At 36.9% G+C, this 8,577-nt stretch overlaps 1 pseudogene; it reads left to right on the forward strand.

Annotated features, from left to right (window-relative positions):
• Positions 1 to 473: 473 nt before the first annotated feature.
• On the forward strand, positions 474 to 1,484 carry LOC128661541 (polycomb group RING finger protein 6-like; annotated as a pseudogene).
• Positions 1,485 to 8,577: the final 7,093 nt, after the last annotated feature.

Below are 8,577 nucleotides of genomic sequence, written 5' to 3' on the forward strand. Positions count from 1 at the left end.
TTTAAGTGGTTTTCATTACCATTATGGTGGTGATAAAGGTGTTTAGCTACGGTGGTTATTTTTTTGTCCTTTTCTAAATCCTAAGGAGCATTTTTAATTTTACACAAGTGTTCTATGATCCTGGTACCGAAATTCCTAGTACCAGTACCATGATAGAGATGAACTATTAATACCTAGGGAAAGAAATGTGAGAGTGTGATAATGAAATGAGATTTATTACAACATATTTAACACATTCTAAGGCAATAAAATCTATCTTGCAGAAACACTGACAGGTACTTTAAAGTGACCCTATCACCAAATCCATAATCCCTGAGAGTCCTAACATTACCAATAGAAGAGGCCCTAATCTAAAAAACAAATGGGTCAGAAGCCACTATGAGAGATATGGGCAAAAAAAACATTTATACAGTGGGTCTATAGCATGTGGACACTGCAAGGTATGTAACCATATGTGTAAGAAACAATAAATCATGGATAGATTTGGTAATATAAAGAAAATCAGACAATATATTAACTGCAAAAATAAAAACATAATTACCACTTCTTCATTTGACGATAAGGATGAAATGTCCAGGGGGAATGAAGGGTTGGAGGACGAAGGGGGAGATGTGAATATTGAGGGGGAGTCCTTAGAAGATGAGTCTGTTGAAGAGAATGTAGAGGAGCGTATACCGTAATTAACCTGGCTGATCTAAATCCTTATATTCTGTGCTGCTCAATCTGCAAATGTTATCTAATAGATGCTACAACAATCACAGAATGGTCCAGCAAAAGGCAGCACTCCAAAGCAGCTTTCAGGTTAAAATATACCTTTTATTGTAACATCCTTAAAAACAATCACAGAATGCCTTCATACATTATGTAAAAGTTGCATAGTTAAACAATTTTACTACACTAACCGATGTCCAAAGTGCAACATTGTAGTTCATCAGATGCAACCTCTATATAATATCAGGTCAGACAGACAATAACAAGACCTTGTCTTCAAGATAGTAGTCAATTTGGAAGAACAAGAAAAAAAACAAATGTGTGCTTTCTATAAAGCAAATGATCTAGAAGTTCCCAAACCAGTTCCACAGCCTATCTCAACTAACAGAGGAAAGACAAACACAATTAATAGAACCTGTTTTTCACATTCCTCCTGAATTAGATGTTTCTCTGCTTTTGGAGTTCATGGGAGCTGAAGAAGGAACAGGACATTTTAAGCCACTAGAGAAGAAGTTTGTATGTTTTTTAGGAGAAGCTACAATGAAACATGTAGAAATTTTCCTAAGAAGGAAAATGGAACTTAATGCAACTTGTCAGGTGGACATAATATGTGGTGATCACTTGTTGGAGCATTTTCAGACATTGAGGGAAATTCTTAATGCAATTGGTAACAATGCAATTCAGGATGGATTACTTGTGCTTCACTTTGGTCTTCTGCTATCTCCATTATCCTTAACTTGAGGGCTAAAATGACTGAACAACAGAGTTCCTTAAAAAAAGAAGACAAAAGGCCATTAACTTAATTTCTGGTTTTAAAGTTAAAACCATAAAAGCTGTGGTACACTCAAGGAAAGGAAAAGGCTTAATGCGAAGATAGTACTTCCAGACAAGTTGATTATTGGGGTCATTGGTGGTGTTAATCCCTGTACAGCAGCTCTTATCAGCAACTTTGATTAATATAAAAAATAAATTCATGTGAGAGGCTTCAAAAATATTATGAAATTAGAGGCCATTACTCGTGAGAACACATTTCCATTTTTTTTTGCTATTATATAGAACCCTTTAGCAAAAGGGTTCTCCTTGTGTTGGTAACTATGCTAGGTCTACTAAATTACACTTTTGAGAATTTAGGCCATTGTGCTTGGATTTCTACATCCTGGTCATAGCTTTATCTATGAAATAGCTAACAGTGTACTCTTTTTGCTTTAGAAAATTCATTCGGCTAGATTACGAGTTTGGCGTTAGGTTTAAAAAGCAGCGTTGGCCGGTCCCAACGCTGCTTTTTAACACCCGCTGGTATTACGAGTCTTGAAGGTACAGGTGTACCGCTCACTTTTTTGGCCAGACTTGGAAATACAGCAAATCCACTTACGTCAATTGCGTATCCTATATTTTCAATGGGACTTTAATAGCGCCGGTATTACGAGTCTGCCAAAAAGTGAGCGGTACACATTCTCCTGTCAAGACTGGTACCGCATTTTAAAGTCAGTAGTTAAAACTCTTAACTAAAGTGCTAAAAAGTACACTAACACCCATAAACTACCTATTAACCCCTAAACCGAGCCCCCCCCCACATCGCAAACACTAAAAAACATTTTTAACCCCTAATCTGCCGAACCGGACATCGCCGCCACTATAATAAATATATTAACCCCTAAACCGCCGCACTCCTGCCTCGCAAACATTAGTTAAATATTATTAACCCCTAATCTGCTGGCCCTAACATCGCCGACACCTACCTACATTTATTAACCCCTAATCTGCCACCCCCAACGTCGCCGACCACTATATTAAAGTTATTAACCCCTAAACCTAAGTCTAACCCTAAACCTAACCCCTAACTTAAATATAATTAAAAGAAATTGAAATAAAATTACTATAATTAACTAAATTATTCCTATTTAAAATGAAATACTTACCTGTAAAATAAACCCTAAGCTAGCTACAATATAACTAATAGTTACATTGTAGCTATCTAAGGGTTTATTTTTATTTTACAGGCAAGTTTGTATTTATTTTAACAAGGTACAATAGTTATTAAATAGTTATTAACTATTTAATTACTACCTAGCTAAAATAAATACAAAGTTACCTGTAAAATAAAACCTAACCTAAGTTACAATTACACCTAACACTACACTATAATTAAATTAATTCCCTAAATTAAATACAATGAAATAAAATTATCTAAAGTACAAAAAAACAAACAAACACTAAATTACAGAAAAAAAATTACAATATTTTTAAACTAATTACACCTAATCTAATCCCCCTAACAAAATAAAAAAGCCCCCCCAAAATAAAAAAAAAGCCCTACCCTACACTGAATTACAAATAGCCCTTAAAAGGGCCTTTTGCGGGGGCATTGCCCCAAAGTAATCAGCTCTTTTACGTGTGAAAGAAATTACAAACCCCCCACCAACATTAAAACCCACCACCCACACAACCAACCCTACTCTAAAACCCACCCAATACCCCTTTAAAAAAAAACTAACACTAACCCCTTGAAAATCACCTTACCGGGAGAAGTCTTCATCCAGACGGCATCTTCTATCTTCATCCATCCGGCATGGAGTGGGTTCATCATCAAGACATCCGACGCAGAGCATCCTCTTCAATTGACGGCTAACACAGAATGAAGGTACCTTTTAAGTGACGTCAGCCAAGATGGCGTCCCTTCAATTCCGATTGGCTGATAGAATTCTAACAGCCTATCGGAATTAAGGTAGAAAAAATCCTATTGGCTGATGCAATCAGCCAATAGGATTGAAGTTCAATCCTATTGGCTGATCCAAACAGCCAATAGGATTGAGCTTGCATTCTATTGGCCGATTGGATCAGCCAATAGGATTGAACTGCAATCCTATTGGCTGATTGCATCAGCCAATAGGATTTTTTTCTACCTTAATTCCGATTGGCTGATAGAATTCTATCAGCTAATCGGAATTGAAGGGACGCCATCTTGGATGACGTCACTTAAAGGTACCTTCATTCTTCAGTCACCGTGGAAAGAAGAGGATGCTCCGCGTTGGATGTCTTGAAGATGGACCCGCTCTGCGCCGGATGGATCAAGATAGAAGATGCCGTCTGGATGAAGACTTCTGCCCGTCTGGAGGACTACTTCTGCCCATCTAGAGGACCACTTCTGCCGGATTCGTTGAGGACTTCGGCCCGGTTGGGTGAAGACTTCTCCCGGTAAGGTGATCTTCAAGGGGTTAGTGTTAGGTTTTTTTAAGGGCGTATTAGGTGGGTTTTAGAGTAGGGTTGGTTGTGTGGGTGGTGGGTTTTAATGTTGAGGGGATTTGTAATTTTTTTTACAGGTAAAAGAGCCGATTACTTTGGGGCAATGTCCTGAAAAGGCCCTTTTAAGGGCTATTTGTAATTTAGTGTAGGGTAGGGATTTTTTTTTATTTTGGGGGGCTTTTTTATTTTGTTAGGGGGATTAGATTAGGTGTAATTAGTTTAAAAATCTTGTAATTTGTTTATTAATTTCTGTAATTTAGTGGGTTTTTTTGTACTTTAGATCATTTTATTTAATTGTATTTAGTTTAGGGAATTAATTTAATTATAGTGAAGTGTTAGGTGTTATTGTAACTTAGGTTAGGTTTTATTTTACAGGTACTTTTGTATTTATTTTAGCTAGGTAGTTTATTAAATAGTTAATAACTATTTAGTAACTATTCTACCTAGTTAAAATAAATACAAACTTGCTTGTAAAATAAAAATAAACCCTAAACTAGATACAATGTAACTATTAGTTATATTGTAGCTAGCTTAGGGTTTATTTTATAGGTAAGTATTTAGTTTTAAATAGAAATAATTTAGTTAATTATAGTAATTTTATTTATCTTTATTTAAATTATATTTAAGTTAGGGGGTGTTAGGGTTAGACTTAGGTTTAGGGGTTAATACATTTATAATAGTGGTGGCGACGTTGGGGGCGGCAGATTAGGGGTAAATAAATGTAGGTAGGTGGCGGCGATGTTAGGGCCGGCAGATTAGGGGTTAATAATATTTAACTAATGTTTGCGAGGTGGGAGTGCGACGGTTTAGGGGTTAATATGTTTATTATAGTGGCGGCGATGTTGAGGCAGCAGATTAGGGGTTAATAAATGTAGGTAGGGGCGGCAGATTAGGGGTTAATAAGTATAAGTATAGGTGTTGGCGATGTTGGGGGCAGCAGATTAGGGGTTCATAAGTATAATGTAGGTGGCGGCGGTGTCCGGAGCAGCAGATTAGGGGTTAATTAGTGTAAGATTAGGGGTGTTTAGACTCGGGGTTCATGTTAGGGTGTTAGGTGTAGACATAAATCAATGGGGCTGCGTTAAGGAGTTTTATGCTGCTTTTTTGCAGGTGTTAGACTTTTGTTCAGCCGGCTCTCTCCGTTGATTCCTATGGGGAAATCGTGCACAAGCACGTTACACCAGCTCACCGCTAACGTAAGCAGTGCTGGTATTGGAGTGCGGTAAGGGGCAGAATTTTGCTTGACGCTCACTTCTTGTCTGGGTTGTAAAAACCTGTAATACCAGCGCTGTCTGTAAGTGAGCGGTGAGCATAAACTGCTCATTAGCACCGCACAGCTCAAAATGAAAAACTCGTAATCTAGCCGATTGTCTTTTTTTATTCTTGACTAAATTTTCTACTGAAAAATCATTGTATTATTTTAAAGTTTTTCATAGCTGAACAGTTTCATTGTTTGCTACTGTATAAAGCTAAATCGAATATGAAGCTATTGTCAATTTAATGAATAGCTTATCATAATGCAAATTTTGTATTTCTGCCAGGTTTGCAATGTGCTCTTTTTCTTACTGATGATAAAAATGATTAGTGCGTTTTATAAATATTTTTATATGCAGCTGCATAATTAAAAGTCACTTTAAGATAAACCCCTTCCCAAAAAAACCCCCCAACATAATCTACTGCATATCATGTGGCTGTGAGAATTTGTATTATGTAGGAATGTCAACGAGGAATTTCGGTACCAGGATCATAAAACACTTGTGTAATATTAGAAATGCTCCTAAGGATTTAGAAAAGGACAAAAAATTAACCACAGTAGCTAAACACTTTCATCACTACCATGATGGTAATAAAAAACACTTAAAATGCTGGGGACTTGAACAAATCAATCCAGGCATTAGGGGTGGAGATCCTACAAATGTATTATTACAAGCATAAACAAAGTGGATATACCTTCTAAACAGTATACACCCTAGAGATATGAATGAAAACAACAATTATTGGGTGTTTTTGTGAAATGAGTTACATAAATAACTTGAAAATGTGACAGAGAATTACATACTTTACACTTTAATTTAACTCACATAAAAACTGTTAGATTGTGTATGTCAGAGTAACATATATGTAGGAAAAAAGAGGATTTATAAAAGTAATAGCTATTGTTGGTTTAAGTTGTTTAAAAGCAAAAAATAGGGAATTAAAACATTTCCCATTGAAAACAATGGTAGTGGTAGGCGCTAATCTGATTGATGGAAAAACTTTCTAGCACTTTTACGCGGACCTGGATGGAAACTAAGAAACGAGATGCTAAATTCAAAATAACGGAGGTAGTAGGCGTGATTCGGACTGGTCGCCATGATGTACGTCTCGTGGACCTATTTGAGAACTACTCCCTATAGCCGTTAGTATTTGAAGAGCGGTTTCTCCTAAGTGGCGACCAGAGAAGAGCAGCTGCTTTCTGATTGATCGCCATTTTATTTAAATCTTCAAAATGTTTTTAGAGTTTTCTACAGTCTCTTTTGGTTTGAGAAAGGCCCGTATACGAGCTGAAACACGTCACCTTGACTCCAGAAGTTAAAACTTTTTCTGCCTGTTAGAGGTGTGTGAACGTTGTCTACACCCGACGCCAAGGTATCCATCTATCGACCAGGAATCTTGGGGGCATTTTTCTCTATCATCTCCAGCAGTTTTTTTATATCAGCTCCGCTGGCACTTCTCTGAGACCTGGAATGGGCGTCCTCCTAAACAAGGGCTTTTTTGCCACTTGGAGGTGAGAAGTTTTCAGCTCTTTTTTGAAAACATGTTTTTTTCTGTTCCACTATGCTCACTTTCTATCCCATTATAAATAGTATATTTTTTAATCTATATAAATAAACTTAAAGTTTTAGAAATAGCTGCCCCTTAGCTCCCTTTCTTAGCTCCCAATTATATATGTTCAAATTTATGTGGAGTTGGTAGCACCAGGAGGTCTATGTGTAAGGCAATGCTTCGCTGAAACGCGTAAGACCGTATCTCCTGCCCTATGGACATTTGTTTTTATGTTCAGCACTGCTGATTTCTAAACCTGTACAATACATAATTGGACATTTCTCTTCGTGCCCACTTGTCTTGTTCTTCTAGCACCAGGAGGAGACATAATTATCCCCCTGTAATTTCTATAGTTCTATATCAATCCTGTTATGTTACTAAGTAGTGCCACTATCTCCTATTTGTAAAATTTACCAAAACTTGTAATATCAAGTTGCGTGCACTGCTAATGTTACCACGCTCCAGAGATATTGCTTATCGCATCCTGTGCTATCATAGAGTAAGTATGAAAGATAAGGAAAACGGTTATGGTGGGATAAGATAAACAGTGAAATAATTTATAGGAAAAATTATATTATACAGGGAGATGCATTATTACTAATCTGCCACTAGACTTAAACAACACCATACACACTACCAACTTGCTACAATAACAAAAATGCAGCCTCCAAGAGAACCAAAGTACCAACTCTACTGTAGCTCCACCTTAATCTCCTAGGCAACCCCCAATTCTAAATAACTTTCCAATCAATATGCTATACTCAGTTTTACTGCTATTGTTCAATAGACACCCATCTTAGTTAACCACCACCCATAGGGGAATCCCTAACTTAATTAAGCCCTGCACCCAAGAAAACTTTCCCATATTCTTTCATGATTCAGATAGAACATACAATTTTAAACAACTTTCCAATTTACTTTTATAATCAAATTTTCTTTGTCTTCCTGTTATTCTTTGTTGAAAAGTAGGAAGTTAAGTTCAGGCACATACACGTCTGCAGTACTATATGGCAGCAGTTTTTCAACAATGCTATACATTAGCAAGAGCACTAGATTGCTCCAGACATGTGTATGCTAGCTATCTAGATGTCTCATCAACAAAGAATAATATGAGAACTACACAAATGTGAAGCAAATTGGAAACTTTTTTTAAATTGTATTTTCTATCTGAATCATGAAATACAAAAATGTGTTTCATGTCTCTTTAAAATGTTTTCTAGGAAATTCCTACTTTAATTAATCACATCCCACAACGCTCCTCTAATCATAATTAACCTTTAACCTATAAAATGCAACTTCATTTTACCTGCAGCCACACTGTTCCTTTTGGAGCTTTCATCTGCAATGAAGATGAGCAAACTATGTTCAATCATGAACTAAGATACAACGAGAAATTCACAAGAACCAGTTTTAAGACAGAGATGTACATTTAGGTGGTGGTGGCGGGGTCTGAGGTGCAGTGTTCACATTTGCTTGGTGGTCTAATTGGTAAGATAATCATAAGTGGGGGCCTGTTGAAAGAAACTTGTTTTTCATGATGTGGGAATAAGTGTCTCCCAAGGTTGCTACTACTTGGTTGGTGGATGTGGAACAGTATATGGCAGTAGTTGCTAATTCAGAAGATTTAGCAAGCACAGTAAGGGTCAATTGCGTTTAAGGAAGTCAAATAGGGAGAGGGTTAATAGTGTTGGGTGGTCTATTGAGGTTGAAGATAATTAGGTAAGGCAGTATTTAATAGTTAGCAGGTAATGGGGATGAGTGTAATGCCGTTGTGGTAGTTCAGGCAGTTTGGGTTAATCCTGTTTGTTTTGTTTCTCA

Source organism: Bombina bombina, chromosome 1 (assembly GCF_027579735.1).
Source record: "Bombina bombina isolate aBomBom1 chromosome 1, aBomBom1.pri, whole genome shotgun sequence".
In the NCBI taxonomy this organism is placed as follows: Eukaryota; Metazoa; Chordata; class Amphibia; order Anura; family Bombinatoridae; genus Bombina; species Bombina bombina.